The 20,037-nt window shown below is 35.4% G+C and overlaps 1 long non-coding RNA gene across 1 annotated transcript; it reads left to right on the top strand.

The window, feature by feature from the left end:
- Window positions 1-18,160: 18,160 nt before the first annotated feature.
- LOC141631875 (uncharacterized) lies at window positions 18,161-19,078 on the top strand. The gene is made up of 2 exons (XR_012537716.1): window positions 18,161-18,332; window positions 18,482-19,078. It is a non-coding gene; the product is annotated as an uncharacterized LOC141631875 (long non-coding RNA).
- Window positions 19,079-20,037: the final 959 nt, after the last annotated feature.

Raw genomic sequence — 20,037 nt, forward strand, 5'->3', positions numbered from 1 at the left:
ATTAAGGCAGTTTTTGGGTGACTTTGGTTTCTTTCTTATGGTCTGCCGTAACAGGAGGCTAAGAATATTGTGACTGGGTCATTTCATACTGTGCTTATATCTGCAGGATTCGAGTTGAAGAAAATATCCAACCATTATCAGGTTTAGTTATTTCCCATGGCCACTCGAGGAGTTGTAACTGAAATGCATGGCCATGCTCGAATGATGATTCGTTTAACAGTTAAGTTACTCTCTAGTCGGGAAAACCACTCTTGATATTGATCACTTGTAAAATACAACCATTGTGAATACAGATTTATCAAATTGTTTTACATTGAGTGGGAGAAATTTTAGGATATGAGAATCGGTTATCGCACATACACTTGTGAGGACAAGTGGGAGATTGTTGGAGGTAGTGTCCTCCACAATTAGTGTGATAACATTTATAAATCTCTTATAGGTTCACAAGCGTATACTTAGTATTTTATCAGTTGATTAACGTTTACTGAATAACGGTTGGCTTGCTAGAAGTTTGACGTTATTATCATACTGATGGCGGTGATCAACTGGTCCCTAAAAGTCACACCTAAAGGATGTGTATGAGAGATGTGATTGTATGAAAATATAATCACATTGATGCCTTATATGACTAAAAGGTTAGTTCATGTATTTGACTAAACAGTTAGTCAATGTGATGATGAGACGATTATTTAATACAATTAAATAATATTAGCTGAGACGAATTAACTGTCAATTCGTAAATTGAATATAAACTGTTATATTTAATTAATGTATATAATGTTAGCTTGAACGAATTAAGATGTTAATTCGTAATTAAACGTAATCGGTTATATTTAATTAGCTAATTATAAATATGCGATATTTATAGTTAAAGTATATATTATACGAGATTGTCATAATAAATTATTACAGACCGGTATTAATAAATTGACTGCAAGCTGTTGTGTATAGACTTATTAATACGGAACAACATAAATGACAATTTATAAATAATACACTTTATATACATTTTTGTAAACTACCAAAAATAAAAAGATTTAATCTCCTTATTTTGGGTTGGTGGTTTTCGGTCAAAGAGAGAAAAAAGGAAGAAAAAATATCTTCCTTATTCCTCTCATTTGGACGGTACAAAGAGGAGAAAAAGAGATCATTTTTCTCACTTCTCTTTTGACCTAATTCACTCATCACACAAAAAAACAAAAACCCTAAAAATTCATAAAAAAAAAATCATGGATCTCATTCTAGCAAATTGAGGGGCATTTCTCATAGCATCTTGGGTGCAACAATTAGGAGAGTATCAATTTGATATTTGTTCTTAGGCCATATTTGCTAGGACTAAAGATTAATTCTTAATCTCCATTCTTTTTATTTATGTAAATTCGTTTATGACTAGTTTTTCATTATTATAATTTCGTTATAATCCGAAAATTTATAGAGGAAGTATACCGATATTTCCCACACGGGATTGATAGGTTTATTATCGTTATTCTCAATAACTTTACTTTAAACATTACTTTGTATCAATTCCGTTTAAATTTTACTTCTTTAAACCTCACCGTTTTCTTAACGGTTTAAGAGAATGATCCCACTCATTTCAATGAGTCTTTGCTAAGAGAAGCAAAATTGAAATTCATGAGGACTACTCTTCATTCGTTTGTTTAGTCTTAAAACTTTCATTGAAGTGGTTGCGGTTTTTTGGTCAATTTTGATTTCCAACAAATCTAGTTACCAAAATGATGTAACGTTTCAAAGTACTTAATTCGATTAAGCATATGAGAAACAATTTATTGTAAGTAGATATGTTAGTCAAGGATCAAAAACCCTTTTGATCACAAATAAATTTTATCTATACTCTTCACAAGAGATCCTTACTATGGATAATACGAGGTTTTTAGAAGAAAATTTAAATTTAGTCTTTAGTTACGATGTTTTAATGGAGATTTGAACTAAAATCGAAATGATATCGTATATAAATTGAGGTAAAGAATTAGAACAATATGATTAACGGAATAATGAAAACAAAACATTTATCGTTTTATTAATACTTGTAAATAACAAGTAAAGCATTTACATAGTGACCTCTACCCAACTATGATAAACGATTCCAAGATCCAAATTTATATTAACTTGGGCATCGGTAAAGCCGAATACAACCCTAATCAATATAACTCGGTGGATTAACTCTTTAATCGATTCTACTTTTAGAACTCTGGGTCGATAAAATTACATTAATATTTATCTTTAGCTCGAAACACATCCGACAACCGTCGAGAATACTTTCGTTGAGTTCAACCCAAATTTCGAATAAACGTGTCCATGATCCAAATTTACATCAACTTGGGCATCGGTAAAGCCGAATACAACCCTTATCTTTATAAATTTGGTGGGTAGACATTTATCACCCACTTCCCCTACGTAGCAAGGTTTGTACCCCGGTAAGGCCGAGCGCACTCCCTCACGAAATAGGTTTTCATGGTTTCTAATTTTTGGTAAGGCTAAGTCTCAATTGTTTATTTAGCGAGAGGTCATGTCAATTTATAATCTATCACGTTTTCAGTGAGCTAAAGCGGTGAACTACGATAATTATAATTGGCACGGTCGATTTACTCGATTAAATTATAATGCATGTTTTAGTTATGACGATTTAGCGATGCATGCAACATATAAATAAAATGCAAAGCATAAATAAAATCCTAGTATGGCCTTCCCAAAATAGTAAATCTAATAAACTATTACCAATTCGGAAACCAACTCCTTTGAAATTTACCAGACTCCTCGTCGTCCTGTAGGACAGGTGGCTCTCTGCCGCCCAAATGAGATGTCTACAGTCCCATTTCTCGGACCACTCGGGTGCACCCACTAACTGGCGACCACCACGTCCCACGTTGGCCCTCCTCGGGACATCCTCAGCCTCCTCCTCAACCAGCTCCTCTCTCTCACCCCCTATAAGAGCGAGAGAAGGGTCGAACTCTATGTCCACATCCATGGGAGCCCTCCCCGACGTAGAAGGAACGTCAACTGCAATATTAAAGCAAATTAGGTCATGTCAAGCCATGACAAGCCTTGATGAGGTCGTTTTTAGAGTGTTTTCAAGCCCTAAAAGTGGCCTTTTCACGCTATCCTTGGCCATTTCTTTCGAAACTTGACCACTCATGTGGTAAATTGAGTCAAGTCAAGTCTAAATTCAAGCCTAGTCACGGGAGATAAAATACTAAATGAACTCGTCTTGTTTTGACGTAGGCATTTTAATGAGGTTTTAATCGACTATTATTTTTATTATCACCATAATTCAACATATTTTCCATATAATTCATATTTTCCATATTTTCTATTTTATTTTTATTTCCTTTTATTTTTATTTCCTCTTATTTTTATTTCCTTTTATTTTTATTTCCTTATTTTTATCTTCCTAATTTATTTTATTTCCTATTTTCTCTTTATTTCCTTATTCTTCCAATTTCCTTATTTTTCGAATCTCTTTATTTTTTCTAATTTCCTATTTCTTTTAATACATCTTCTATTTTCTTTTATCTCTTTATTCTTTTCTTTCCAAATCATTTTTAAGCATGTTTATGACGTAAATTCAAGTTTATCAGTTGTAATTTATTTCTTTATTTCGTATTTATTTTGTATGATTTATTTACTTACTTTTCACATGTAAATTAATCTAAACTCCAACTTCGACGTAATTAATTACTAAATTCTTTATTCACCGACATAGTCTAATCTCACATGCTAGGACTAAAGCGTTGAATGTTGCATTGCATGTATATAATCGACGACATATCAACTATGAACGACTTCCCCAATCATTATTAGAGGCCGCTATCGAGGCGGGCGGGATTAGGTGTTCAGTAAAAGGACTTCCTAATACATACCCTTACCCCTTACACCAGATCTCTGTGAACATCCGTTTTCATTGGCATCCACGAGAGTCATTCTAGACATAGAATGCTAATGGTAACGAGTTCTTAGTGTTCATGTCACTACTATGTGTCTTGACATGACACGACGTATTCGAACGGTTCCAATTTCACATAAAAATTGGTGGCAACTCCACAAATGCACGCTTATTAAAGCGCCGTCCCGCGCTACGGTGTGGCCCATGTCCACAGTTTGGCGACTCCACTTGGGATGATACACTTCGTGTTACCCATGGTGAAACTTGAACAAGGTTAGTGAATAGTTAATATGAGACAGTTGTCAGTTTTCATTACTCGACCTTCTTAGGTCTTTTTATTCGGCCTTCCTAGGCCCAACCTAACCCATTCGACCAATCGTCCCGTCTGGACGGTCCAAATTCTTATATGGGCCTAAAGATGGATAGCGATTGACGTCACCCATACCGTGGTACATACTTTTGTTTGTATAAAGGGCTTTCACTTCTCGAGCAAATGGACTAGGAACCGACCTTACACTTGTTTGGCACGGACCTCTCCATAGACTAGGGTTTGATTGCTTGGGATGACAACCCACCATTTTAAGCCAAAACCCTTTAAATGCACTCAGCATACCGTTATAATTCCCATATTTATGTATCGTATACGTAATCACCTTTTGTAAACAAAACTATGAAAAAATTTTGTAAGCTAAAATCGTTTTCAAAATGTGAACATTTTCAAAACAGCACAAAATAAGCCGAAACACTGTCCAAATGTCAAGTCAAACTTTCGGCCTCAAACCCATTTCAAAACCCGCGCAAAAAAAAATCCTAAAAAAAAAACGTTTTAAACCAAAGTATTTTCAAATGTAAATATGTAAATTCCATTGGGCAAAGTTAGAGTCAAAATTCAAACCGACTATGGCCTAGTCGGAACTCTATCGAGTTATAAACCCATCTTCCTTTACATTTTGGGTCTTTTCAAATTCGAGTCAAGTCCTAAGGCATCACGCCATCATTTTGGACCCCCTACCCCCAATTCAGTTAGGATCTAAATATTTCCACACCTCGACTCACACACTCGAGGCTAACATATCGAGTCATTCCAATATCCGTTTCTCAAATTCTCCTAATGACACGTTCGGGACACACATACCCGAACCTTGAGTCAAGTTTATCTTAAAACACACGTCTTAGAATCAACACGTGTCATCAATCCCGTCAGTCAAGTCAACCATATAAATGTCTCTCTATCAAATTCAACACTCGAGTCTAAGGTCAAGGTCAAACACCGTCAGTCCAAACACGAGATGTCACTCACGACATTTCCTGGATTCACAAGTCAAGAGTCTAGTCATCTCGTCTTGTCTTATATCCATTGTTTGTCGCCTTAGTATGCGTGATCCCATGTCGAATCAAGTTGTAACGCGCTTTATTCTCTTCTCGGTAGTAATTCTGCAATTTGCAATGAAAACGTTCAAGAACGTTTATCTGTCGACGTCAAAGAACTAAGTACTGCAGTCACTAAGCTTCAGGCCACCGTTGAAGACTTGAGCACTCGTGTCATCAATATGGAAAACAAGATACACTTGATGAAACCTTTACCATCTTCTCGTACCCCAAGGCCAGGTCATAGCTTCAACACAACACACCCACCTAAGAAGGCCAATGAAGACAAGGGAGTCAACCTCATGGAAACGCTACCCAGAAGGTCGGGACGAGCTAATAGGGAATTCATTGACCTAAAAACCACATATGAAGTAGCTCTACAAAGACTGGTTTCCCAGGGAAAACTTCATCCAATTGGTCCAACCCGAGACCCTGAAAATATATTACCTAGGTGGAAGGGCAATTCATATTATCAATACCATCGAGGTAGGGGACATGATACGGAGCAATGCTTTGTCTAAAGCACATTATCCAGGATATGATCGAGGATGGCAAGCTTCATGTGCCACCGTCCGCCAAGAAATAAAAGAAGATCGACCCTCGTAGGTCTAATATCATTAAACATGGCGAAGAATCATTCTTAGACTGTTCTCATCTCCTTAATCCTCGTGATGACGGAGAGATCAACGTGCTTGAAGACGATGATAACCACAGTAGAATGCTCATGTTTTTTTTTTTTTACAAGAACGGCAAGCCACTTTTATTCTTCCATGAAGGGAATAAATAGGCCAGATCTTACAAACTAGAACCAACTAATGAAGCCAATCAATGCTCATGCTTTCCATTGCCTACAACAATAAATTTTCCAATTTGGAAAGAGCTATTGATAGCCTAAACTCTCGACTTTCGAACATAGAGAACCAGTTTGCTGAAATGGATAAGAAGCTAGATGCCCAACCTCTCAAGATGAAAAGTGTTTATACAAACCCTCAACTTGACAGTCCTAAGGAGAAACCAATAAGCGAGCAATCTATTCCTAGTTATTCTCATCCAGGAATCAAAATCAACAAAGGAAACCTCATGAAGCCTTCGTCAAAGAAACCTAACAACCCTCCCAGGTCATTCAAAAGTCTAGGCATACCTTATTCCCTAGCCTTGAACAAATTATCCTCTATAGGTCTTCTTCAACTTATAAGACCTACGCTTGACCTAAAGAAGAAGTCTAAGTTCTGGGACAAGAATGCCTACTGCAAGTACCATAGAGGCCAAGGGGCATGATACAGAGAAATATTTCAAATTAAAATATGTCATTCAGAATATGATCGAAAGCGGGAAGTTGTTCCTCTCAAACTTTAGCCCACAAGGCAGCTTAGGCAATCCTCATGGATATACCACTTATCAAGAAACTTTTCTTGACTATTATTCTTCCAGTGTTCCCAGTGATGAGGATGAGGTGCTCAAATGGGTGAATGCTCAAAGTCAGATGCCAAAACCAGTTACTGGAAAAGAAAATGTTCGAGCATGGGCCAATGATTACGAGTCTGGATCTAAGATCAAATCAGAGTCCGAGTCCGAGTCCGAGTCCGAGTATTAGGCTTTATATCCCATAATTGTTCTAGTATCTTTCTTGGTTTCCATTTCCATTCCTAGTGACAACCTAGGGTCTGTCCCACGAGTCACATGCCTCTTCGAGTCTATGTTATATACATTCATTATTCATTTCAATAAAAGTACACTTTTCAATCCACATATTCTATCCTGACTCTTCCTTTACCCTTTCCTGTGACAACAAGAATTGATTTGAGACATTTTAAAATGAATTATGATAACACATGCAAAGTCAATGTGAGTACACTTAAACGATGTTCCATTTCGAGTTGTAGAGGACCTGAAACTCCTTGTCCATTTTCTTACCTATTCCATGTCTGGCAATAGAGACCTAACTGCAACCCAGTTTAATACGAGCATATCTTAAGAGATTCTAGGACAAATCCATACCATCTTCTTTGTTGACGATCCATGACGGAAGGTAAGCCCATTCCCCATAATAAACAACCCGTGTTACTAAAGACCAATGTGTTTCACAACAAAGGTGCTAGTCTGACCCAAATCCTTGGTGGCATGCAAATCCAAGACTATACGACCCATGATCAGAGACAAAGGCTCAATCAAGAGAATGACCAAGATCAATATCCAAGACAAAAGAGTCAAAAGGAGAAGGCTCAATCAAGCAGATCAATGTCATATATTAGAAGTCAAAGTTATCTTAAAAAAAAAACTGAATCAAGAATTTGAGAAAAAATCCGAGATATACTCTAGACCAAGAATCCAAGCCTGAAACCAAATACAGGATAATGCTAAAGTCTACATAGAATCAAGACATCGATGAAGATGATCAGCTAGCACCCTCACTCAGGTTTTCACACATTACACACCCTAAGTCCTTCTCGAGACCGTTATAGGGAGATAGTTAGAAATTTTGAGAATCCTCTCAAGCTCGGTATACCCATCCTTTAAAGCCAAGACATGAAAACTTGATCCCATATCATTTTAACCTGCCTTTATGTGCTCAGGCTACATCAAGCCAATGAACTCCATTTCTAATAAATATTACAAGCCATAATCCCATAAAGTCTTAATTTCACAAAATCAAAGCTCCAGAGATTTGATCATCAAAGCCTCTTATTTTCTAGCTCCACAATCCAAATATCCAAACCAGTTTCACCTTGACCTAGACACGAAGTCTTCAAATACATTTCTACTCAGAACGGGACGAACCCATATCCATCCTTAGGGTCCGCTTTCGGGTGTGCTCACACGATAAGGAAATTTTTATAAAATTAATTACACCTCTTTGGTCTATGATCAGGGGGAGTTATATCAAATTGATTCTTTGAGCCACCAAAGGAATATTACCCTTGTGACCCATGCACATTAAGGACCTGACAACATAGCTTAGGCACACACCTAAACTACGAGCATGGTTTGATTTCACCTCTTCAGGTGGATACGTAGGCAGTAAGGATACAACCATAACACCCATACAAAATTAACCAAAACTCAGAACTACAATCTGGTTTGATTTCATTTCACGTGAATACATATGCAGTCCTCAAGGACGCAACCATCCCCAGTTTTAACCCCATTTCACAATCACCAACCATAAGCTCTTAACCTCAATTATCGACACCAATTTTTACAACCATCCCTTTCCATTCCATAACCTTCCAACCACAATTTCCATTTGTACCTCTTTACTGAGGGCTCCTTCTTGTTGCCCAATCTCCTTTTTAGCAAAATCCAGAATCATCTTCTCATCCCGGGGGCTTCTTTTCCGAGAAGCCGCCCTTTCTTTATTTCTCCCTTTTAGTCTTCGAGTCTTATTTGAGACGAGCTAGTGCTTGGTTCGGACAATGACAAAGGTCTTAGATCGATTTTCCAAGTTATCGTTCCTTAAGAGGAGTCCCTTCTAAAGCAAGGACCAGCGAAAGATGTCCAAGTAGACAGCTGATCCATGGCTAATACCTTGCCTTTATATGTCCCCATCATTCTTGCAACTCTCCTACCTTTGGAACTGATACGCATTGTCACCCACACTTGGCTTGGGGTTACGCATACTTAAGCAAAGTTTGTCAGAGTCATCCCTGTGTCGCGTCCTAGTAGATCTGCGTCCGCGTCAGTCACGTGTTTAAAGCCCATTTGAATATGCGTAACACATTATACGCAACAATTTTATAAAGAAACAAATTTTGCAAAACCTATGTGCTTCCTCATTTGAGGTCCATGTTCTGATTGCTTACGTGCATACGTGTTTATGTGCTATTTTCCTGTTAGATTGCGTTTTTGTGTGGCTACTAACCATGCAGGTAAGTATCAGAAGCATAGCTCACTCCAACTGGGGGCTTCGCCCAAATATTCTGTTGGAATATGTGTCCTCCGACAATTGTTGATCATAATGATCACATGTTTAAGTCTCATTTTAAAGAATACAATTGGGAAGTAATATTTTACTGTCAACTGGTCCACACATATCGGTAATGATTGGCTTACTAGAGTTTGACATTACTGTCGTGAGACGGTGGTGACCAGTTGATCCCCTTAGGTCATACCTAAAGGGTAACACTCTTAATTGATCATTTAATTGATCGTATGACGATACGGGTCAATTAAATTACTTAAAATTGACGGACGATTTTGGAAGTAATATTTACGTGTTTCATTGTAATTTGATTAAATAAGATACGGTCTAAGTAATCGAATTGTTTTATTACTTAGATGAAATTATTGTTTAAGGAAACAATTGCATTTGAATGAATAAATTAATTATAAATACAAGATATTGTGATTTATAATTGGTAAAATATTTTGGTACAAGTAATTATGAATTACCAAGTCGATTTTGTATATGACGTATTTTTATTAATTCGTTGATTTTTAATATGTTAAAAATACATAACAATTTTATGTGACATGTGACATGTGACAAATTGACAAATTTGACAAAGATAAAATGGAATCCATTTTATCTATTATGACCGAAAGATTGGAGAGGATTAGGAAAATATAAGGTTAATTACATTAGTGGTAAACATAATCATGTTTGCCTAATACTAGCCTTGCATGCCCACTTGTTCTTGTGAAGGCAACCTTGTGAATGCATTGGCTCCCTCTTTTTCCCCCTCTTCCACCCGGTTTTTGAGAAGAAAACCACCTTGATTTTTCTTCTTATTTTTACCTAATATACACTACCATATACTCTAGTGTATTATTCATTCACTATCATCTAAAATTATAGTTTTAGAAAGATAAAAACTTCCTTCTCCTCCTTCTCTCTCACTACAAGAGAAGACGTAGATAGAGACTAAATTAGCAACTGAGTGATAATCAGTAGCAAAATGAAATATTTAGTTACAAAATTAGCGACTACATATTAATTAGTCTCTAATTTTAGATACTAACTTATAGGTGTAGCGAAATTAGACGCTAATTTAGAGACCAAATGTGACTTGTAGCTAATTTCGTAGCAACCGGTATATTTGGCTACCAAAATTACCGCAGTAGCTAGTTCAGTAGCAATTTATTGGACCCGCTTTAATTCCCGCGCATCTTTTTTTCCTCCACCCGACCCGCTTTAATTCCCGCGTGATACTTTGTTTTTTCCTAATACTCAGTTAACCTAATTAACCTAAATCCCCTCAAATTATCTTCTCTCCCATATCCCACCAATTCATATCATATATAACTACCTTTGATTATAATTCACAAATAGCTTGAAGTCATTACTTTAATTCTAATTGAGGTTAGATGCTTATATTTTCTTTATCTCTTTGATTAATTTATGTCGATATAACTATTTGCTATGTCAATTTGATTATTTTCTTAGGTTTTCATAGATAATTTGAAAATCAATCAATTGTTGTTAAATTACTTTGGTTGCTTATGTTGCTTTCATATTAGATTGTTTAATTTAATGGGGGTAAGAGTAAGATAAACATGTTTGATTTGTTTGTTTATGAGAATAGAGGAAGACTCTTGTAATTGGATGTTTACAGTAAAAAAAATAAGTAGTAAAATCCCAAATAAAGTTTCGATAAAAGCAAGTTTTGATAAAAGATTTCATCAAATTTTGGTATCACGTTCCCCTTAATTCATCTTACCTTCCTTCAACTCATCCAATCCATGCTTTTGTTTTGTTTGCTTGATAATAATTAAAGATTTCTGGGAGTATCAAAGTCCAATAACAACAATGAATTAGATCAATTTTGAGATTTTTTTTTGCTGGATAACGATAATGGATCAAAGTAAATTAAGTACAAGGTTTCTCCTTTCTTTGCTTTAGCGTATAATTTCGTTTGTTAATTTAGATTGCTTTGGAATATCACTAAATCTCATTTGTGACGGTGATATCCGTCACAAGCTTGTGACGGATACCATTTTCTCTCACAAAATACCCATGAGAGGTGAGAGATATCCGTCACAAGCTTTGTTGGAATATAATGTCTTGTTTAGCTGTTATAAAATCAGTATGTATTACTAATTAGTTTGGATTATCGGTTATGTTACGTTCCTATCAATAGAAATATCTCTATCTGCATAATCGTGTTAAGACCTCACTCCGTTTTATTGATTTTTTTTACCTTTGATTAAAATACCCTCACAAAGAATAAAGAGTTAAACAAATGATTGAGACGGAGGGAGTATTATATGAATATGACGGATGCTTAATGTTGTCTTTCCTTTAGCTAGCTAGCTTACGTCAACTTCAGTATGCTATGATTCCAAATTTGTCCTTTGTAGAATGAACATTAACTTATGATACTTCCATTAATGAGGGATGTTCCCTTATTTTTTTTAACTGTATTTCGAAGATTAAAGTTAGTAAATTATTTGAGTAACCTCATTTTTTCATACACACTTAATCACTTGCATACTGTTTATGACATGACAGATTGCGTAAAGCCCTCATTTGAGTACCAGATCACTAACTTCAACTTCACTCTACCAGGTATGTTTGACTAGCAACTTTTTTTTCTGTCTTATTTTTTCCGTTTTCTGTATACGTGGTTCTATCATCATTTAAGTTATGTAATTTGCACCATGCCTGTTAGAGTTTTAAAATTACTGGGGCGTCTTAAGAGAATTGGAGGCTTTGTGCTCCGAAAAAAATGAGGTCTCAAATATGAATGTATAAGTGTACTCTATTTTAAGGTTTGGATTGAATTCCATCAATAAAACTTGTAATTTTAATGACCAAAATCAGAGGATCGGTTTTCACGCTCATGACTAGACATGGCCTTAGACCGTACATTCTATCAAGTCCCATTATTGGGATTAATTACTGTTGTACTAATTTTAATTAACTATTATGGATTTAATACTCGTAGTATTTGCAGTAATCAAAGACGCAATTTGGTAGATGAAAACTTGGTTGTTCACTCGTGAATGCTGCTGAGTCAACATTAAACTTAAAGAAAATCATTCAAATGACAATTGAAATAAATATGTATAAATATAAAATCTGAAATTAGCTACCTGTCTTATTTTTTCCGTTTCCTGTATACGTATTACCTTTAGTTTGTTGTATTAAGCTGGTTTTGTGCGTGTTAATTTCGATTCAACAAACTTAAAATTTGCACCTAAGTTAAAGTTTAACCACATGAGCATATATCATTATCAGTATCTGTAGGTCAGCTACAACACTATCGCTATATTGACTCATCCATGCCAATTGTTGATGCTGAGTGACTTAGTTCTGAATACAGCCTTACTATTACTAGTCTCAGTTTTGTGTAGAATGTAGTTTATTAATATGTTGCGAAAACTCATTTTGTGATGATAGGTGATGAGAGTGTAACTTATTTTCACTAACTTGAATGTATATTTTATTTAGTCTTTTTCTCAACGCAGTTATGTCTGATCGTTCATGGATGTACAAAAGATTAAATGGAAAATATCTGTCAAATAACTTTGTTAAAGGAGTGGATGAATTTATAAAATTAGCATGTCAACAAAAGAGTTTCAAAAAGTCATCAAAACTGAAAGGCCCATGTATTAAGTGTGACAATAGGACCTATTTGGATGTCGACACTATTAAATTACATTCGTACAAGGAAGGGTTTAGTCCAGGATATACTCGTTGGGTTTGTCATGGGGAGAGCTTCCACAAGCAGAAAATGTCGTTGACTAGTCATTGTCATTTAGTGCTGAGCCTAACTCCTTTTATGATATGGTTATGGATGCATCAGGTTCTAATATCAATAATAGACAATTAATAGACGATGTTGAAGAGGAACCCAATGCTGAATCAAAAAAGTTTTTTGATATGTTGAAAAGTGCTGAAGCGCCCTTATATGAGGGGTGTAAGTTATCAATTTTAGAAGCTGCCTCAAGACTTACAAACGTTAAATGTGAGTTCAACATTCCTCATAGAGCCATAGATAACATAGCTTCCTTGCTAAAAGATATGTGTCCCACTGATAACAAGATGACAGACACTTACTCTAAAACAAAGAAGTTACTTGAAGGGCTGGAACTTCCATGTCAGAAAATTGATGTGTGCCCCACTGGAGACATGTTATTCTGGAATGAAGATGAAAAATTAAACCGATGTCGAATATGTAACAGTGATCGATATAGAAAGAATAAAATACCGGAAAAGGTACTAACATATTTCCCATTAACACCTAGGCTGCAAAGACTTTATGCGACTAAGCGTGTTGCTGAAGACATGAGGTGGCACACAAAAAACACTAATGGTAGTGGTCTAATGTCACATTCATCTGATGGGGAGTCATGGAAAAACTTTAATGAAACATATCCAGAATTTTCGGCTGAACCACGTAACGTTAGATTAGGATTGTGTACAGATTAGTTTGATCCATTTGGAAAGTCTGGGACATCATATTCATGTTGGCCAGTTATCCTAACTCCTTATAATTTACCACCATGGCTCTGTATGAAAAGACAATTTATGTTTCTTACTTTGTTAATTCCTGGTCCCAAATCACCTAAGGGAAACTTAGATGTATATCTACAACCGTTGATTGCAGAGCTTAAGGATTTGTGGGAAATGGGAGCTTTAACTTATGATGTCTCTAAAAAAAATAATTTCCTTATGAGGGCAGCTATTATGTGGACTATTAGTGACTTTCCTGCATATGACATGTTGTCGGGATGGTCTACTGCGGGCAAATATGCATGCCCTTATTGCATGGGAAAAACAAAATCTTTTTATCTCAAAAATGGCTCAAAGTACACGTGGTTTGATTGCCATCGTACATTTTTACCTGAAGACCATGAATATAGGTTAAATCGAAGTGCATTCCTAAAGAATAGGATAGAAACATCATCACCTCCACCACGATTAAATGGAGACCAAGTGTGGAAGTGTGTCTCATGCCTACCTAAGGGTACCGATTTTTCTGTTAGGAAGGAGAATAAAAAAAATAAGACAGATGGATGGAAAAGACAGAGTATTTTCTGGCAGCTCCCATATTGGCGTAAGTTACTGATTATACATAATTTTGATGTTATGCACATTGAGAAAAATGTATTTGATCAAATAATAAACACAATAATGGAAGTGAAAGGGAAATCAAAGGACACTGTTAGTGCAAGAAGAGACATGGCTAAACATTGCAAGCGTCGTAAACTGAATGTTAATGAAAGCACTGAAAATGCTAGAGAGGTTATGCCAAAAGCACCATATGTCTTAAGTAAGGAACAAAAGAGATCATTATGTGAATGGATACATAACTTGAAGTTCCCAGATGGTTACTCTTCTAATTTAGGGAGGTGTGTCGATATGAAACAGCATCGGCTTTTTGGATTAAAAAGTCATGACTGTCATGTGTTTATGGAAAGATTGCTTCCTATCGCTTTAAGAGAACTTCTTCCTCAGAATGTGGGGAAAGCTTTGACAGAAATTAGTCAATTTTATCGGGATATATGCTCCTCATTGTTGAAGGTTGAGGATATGGTTCGGTTAGAGCGTAACATTCCTGAAATTCTTTGTAAACTCGAGAAAATTTTCCCTCCAGCATTTTTCAACTCTATGGAGCATTTACCAATTCATTTGCCATATGAGGCAAAAGTTGGGGGACCTGTGCACTATAGATGGATGTATCCATTTGAGATTTATCTCTAATATATTTTAATAATAATCAAATATAAAATTTAAAATTGTATTTATATATCACTAATTTTGTACATCATAGGTTTCTACATCATTTAAAAATAAAAGTTGGCAACAAAGCTCGCGTGGAAGGTTCTATTTGCCAAGTGTATCTTATAGAAGAGATATCAAACTTCTGTACCTATTATTTTGGGCCTAATATAGACATAAAAACAAGAGATTTAAGTCGTAATGCAATTGCCCCTGTCACTGATGTGCCGCTAGACCCAAAAATCCCAGCAGTTTTCCAATGTAACATAGGATATGCCCCAACTAAGGGAAGAACAAAATATCTTGACGATCGAGATTATCATAGCGCTCATGCATATGTCCTGTCAAATTGTGATATTTTAGGAGATTATGAAAGGTAACATCAATTAATTTTTTTTTAAAAAATACTAATAGGATTAACAAGGCAGATTGATTATTTATTTGTGTCATTCTAGGGAGTTCAAGAAAGTTCTGATTCAAAGACACCCTCGTATGTCAGAAAGTGAAATTTGTAGTAAGGTTGTTAAGGAATTCCCATCATGGCTAAAACAATATGTAAGTTATCTTATCTAGTGTATTGTATTCAATTTGACCATTTAACTAATATAAATACTAATAATCAAATTTAAACCATATAGGTTTCGAGTTCAAATTCAAAAGATGATTTAGTTAAGGCTCTTGCATTAGGTCCAAGTAGAGAAGTAAAAGTTTGGAAGCATTATTATGTAAATGGCTTTAACTTTCACACTTATGAGTACAGGACAAATAAGAAGACAATGAATTATGGTGTATCTGTTAAGAGCGAACATGGAGTGGGATATTATGGTATTTTACAAGAAGTGATTGAATTGGTGTATTACTGGAAAGAAAGATCATATAAAACGATCTTGTTCAAGTGTGATTGGATGGATTCAGGGAAGGGTACAGTTATACACAAGGATTATAAACTTGTGGACATTAACAGTGCTTTAAAGTACCCCGAGTATGACCCTTTCGTTTTGGCACTTCAAGTTGAACAAGTGTATTTTGCACCTTATCCAAGTACCAAAAGAGATAGAAGTAATTGGTGGGCTGTGTTTAAAGTAAAAGCTAGGTCGACTATTGAGGGTAATGTGGAGAAAGTCGCTTTTCAAGGGAGGGTAATTGAAGATCCACCTTCTTTATCAGAAATTGATAACGAAGAATTTGGTGGAGAAAGACAATATGATGAAGACTTAAGTGAGGATAATGAAATACAAGAAGTGAGATTTAACGAAGAAGAGGATGAATATGATTCAAATGACACAGATGAGGACGATGGGATGATGTTATAGAGGAGGTGTTTGATGATGATGATGATGATGATGTTGAAGAGACAGATGATGAGGAAGAGGATTAAATTGTTATTATTTTATTTTCTGCCTGAAGTTCATTCATTATATTTTTTATTTTTCTAATTAAGTTTATTCATTGTACTTTGTTATTTTTCTAATTAAGTTTATTCTTTAGAACTCTTCACCTTATTGAATTTATTATCTTGTTATATTATAACCCGTGTCAAACTTGGTAAATTTTTCATTGCGACTAGTATTTATCACCATTGTAACTAATCGTTCTGAGTGTAGATGGCGCCAACAAATTCAAGATTTGACATGGGTCCTCGCTTTGCTGAAAGAGATGATGATGAGACTCAAGCACCATCATCTGAGGAAGAGATGAACGAACAAAGTGAGAGCGAGGGTTCTGATGATTCTGATGAAGATGCTTCGGGAAACGGACCTAGGGAACTCAAGCCTGACTTATTGTGGTAATTAACTTTTGGGATTTTCTATGTAGTACCCCTGTATTTTTTTAATTTCTATAATACCCTTCATTTTTTGAAAATCTACAAGGTACCCCTGAGTTATCTAAAATCCTGCATGGTACTTCAATCATAATTTCCGTTGAACTTTTCTATCAAATAGTCATCTTTCTGGCAAATTTGTTAACACAATTTTTTTCAATAAAACAAATTTTATTAACAATCCTCTTCCTCTTCCCTCAAATTCTTCTTCTTATGTGAACAATGTTTTTGGTAGTTGATAGGGATAATTGAAGGTACTGGCCCTGTCGATGTTAAGAACAAGCATGTCGATGTTGGTATTTGTGGGTTGTTGTACAGTGGAATGAAGAACATTCAATGGTGATTGAAGGAATTAAGTATGGGTTACACACTTACAGGATGTTATTTGATTAAGGAATATGGGTATTCATGGGGTTTACAGTGGAAATGGTGGGAGGTAGGAGAGAGAATATTAGTTTTGGTGATTGAGGAAGAAGGTGAATTAAGCATTAATTAACATGGGGTATAAGAGTCATTCATCTACCTAATTAAAGAATCTAACAGATACTTAACGACTTTGATATTTTAAGGTCACGGTTGGATTTAACTGGGAAATTTTGGGGTATCACGTAGAGATTTAAAAATCGAGGGGTACCATATGGAATTTGAAAAAACTGAAGGGTACCGTATAGAAAAACCCTTAATTTTTTGAAACAAACTCACTGTAGTTATTCTTCAACTAGTTTTTGTGTATTATTGTCATGTTTCAATTTATTTTTGTGTGATGCTCGGTTTATTTTGTAAATATATTATTGTTTATGAGTTTGTAATGTCAGGTTCCAGAAGAACTATGTTGTACGACAAGTCACTAAAAGCATTAAGAAACACTTTGAGCATCCTTGCACATGCTGGACAAATGCCGACGATGATGAGAAAATTTTGTGGTGAAATCTCTTTAAGGTACATGTTGTAATGATTTGCTTATTGCTGTGGTTGGACGGTGTTTTGTTTTGGTTGATGGGCTTTGTATTCTGTTCTTCATAATATCATCAACCTCGGATATTGTTGTTGGATGTTTCTATTGCCTTCACGTGCTTGAACCTGAGTTATTTTTGACTGATGCAGACCCATTTCACATAGGACTCGAACTTAGAAGATGACGTTATAGTTCAGTTTGAAAAAACAGCTGCAAGGCGCCTTAGGGACATGGTATCTAAGGCAATGAAAAGAAAAAAATGCCCTAAATGGATGAGCAAAGAGCTTAGAAAGGGTATCAAAAAAATAAGACATACAAGGGAATTCAAGAAGAGGTCCGCTCAAGCATCTAAAAATAAAAAGGGACCTAACAAAGGTATTGCTCATATCCAAGGATCTGTTTCAAGTCGAGAGTTGGCACGTCGTCACGTAAGTACCTATTTTAATGGATACACTAGTTTATATGTATTTGATGGTTTACCAATTTATACTTATATAACTTTTTAATATGTTGTAAAAAGTACGATACCCACAAAGAGATTCTTACACCGGCTGACTGGTTTCGCAAAACTCATATGAAAGAAGATTGAGATTGGGTGGACGATAAAGCAAAAAATGTTTGGGTAAGTTATCTATTATAATCCTGAATTTTATGTTCATAAATGTTTATAGTATAGATGTATTTTTGGTACTCTTTGTAACATGGTTTCTTTTTTGCATTCACCTTGGTGTTTAAAGCTACTTATGTACTCTAACTTTGGCTTTATTGCAGGAAGAGTATAAGAAAAAGGCTGGAAAACGAGGTAGCAAGGAAGATAACAATGCATATTTAGAAGCTGCTGGTGGCATCAACAAGGATGGCAGTGTATATGGAATGGGTAGCCTGTCTCAATTGTATTACCCACTTCCTAACTTGAAAAAAAGGGGTAAGAAATTGCCTCCTTCAAGTATTGTCGTACAACTAGAAGAACAACTCGAAACTACAAAGCAAGAACTTAAGACTACACAAGATGAACTCAAGTCTACACAAGAAGAATTGAAGAAGCATAAGGAGACTAGTGAAAAAGAAAAGCAAGCATTTCAAATGACTCTTTTAGATATGAAAAAGGATATGGCGCGTATGTCAGAGGCATTACATTGTAGTGACTTCTGTACCAACACTTCAGACTTTTCGGCTCATGGTTAATAGTGTCTTCCCTTCTCATTTAGATATTTGATAACTTTTCAACCAGATTTTAGAAGTGTTGTGATACTGAACACATGTTTGTTTTTTGGATTGTCAAACGAGGTGTTTGTTTTTGGATTTTTATTTGGTAAAAGACACATTGTTTTTGGATTTTGAGACGGTAATAAAAATTGGTTTGATCGTTTATTAGTTGTTACAAGTTAGATATGTGCATTAATGCTAACCAAGCTTCTTAAAAATCAATAGTAATCTGCTACAAATGCACATCCGTGTCAAAATGTGTCTCCATTTTGCTACTAAATTATTTGGCGCTAAAATGGCTACAAAGAATTCATGCTCTAAAACAGCTACTGTTCACTTTTGGGTAGCTGAATTATCTACTAATTAATTGGACGCAAAAATAGCTACAAAACATTATGTCTCTAAAATAGCTACAGTTTATTGTGCGTAGCTGATTTAGCTACAGGTTAATTTGACGCAAAAATAACTACAAATAGTTTTGTATCTAAAATAGCTACAGTAAATTTTGGGTAGCTCATTTAGCTACAGATAAGTTAGTCTCAAAAATGGTCACAAAAATTGCTACACTACGTCTTTGGTAGCAGATTTAGATACACGGACATTAGTCTCAAAAGTGGTCTCCAAATTAGCTACAGGTAAGTTAGTCGCTAAGCCAGTCGCTAATTAGGTAGCTAATTTAGCGACGAGGGTTTTAGCTACTACTTCATAACAGTAGCAAATGTTGTAGCAAATGCAATTAGCTACCGAAAAACATTGATTAGCTACGGAATATGCAGTAGCTAACGAGTCTTAGCCTTGTAGTGTCTTGACCGAAATAATAGAGAGACCAAATAATATTTTTGGGTCAATTTTTATACAAAATTAGTATTATTCTAGTAATAATAATATTAATTTTATTAAGTTGTTATCTTGGGTATTATACTTTTGGGAGGGATTCTCTTCTTGAATCCTTGTTCATCCACTAAGGAAAGCTCAAGAACAAGAGAGTAGGAGAACTCTCTTGTGCCCATATAAGCCGAAATATCAATGTGAGATGATGATTTCTTCTTTATTTATATTATTGTTTGCATGCATAAGATCACCTTTTAATTTTATGACTAAATTAAAATTATAACATATAT

Source organism: Silene latifolia, chromosome Y (genome assembly GCF_048544455.1).
Source record: "Silene latifolia isolate original U9 population chromosome Y, ASM4854445v1, whole genome shotgun sequence".
Taxonomy (NCBI): domain Eukaryota; kingdom Viridiplantae; phylum Streptophyta; class Magnoliopsida; order Caryophyllales; family Caryophyllaceae; genus Silene; species Silene latifolia.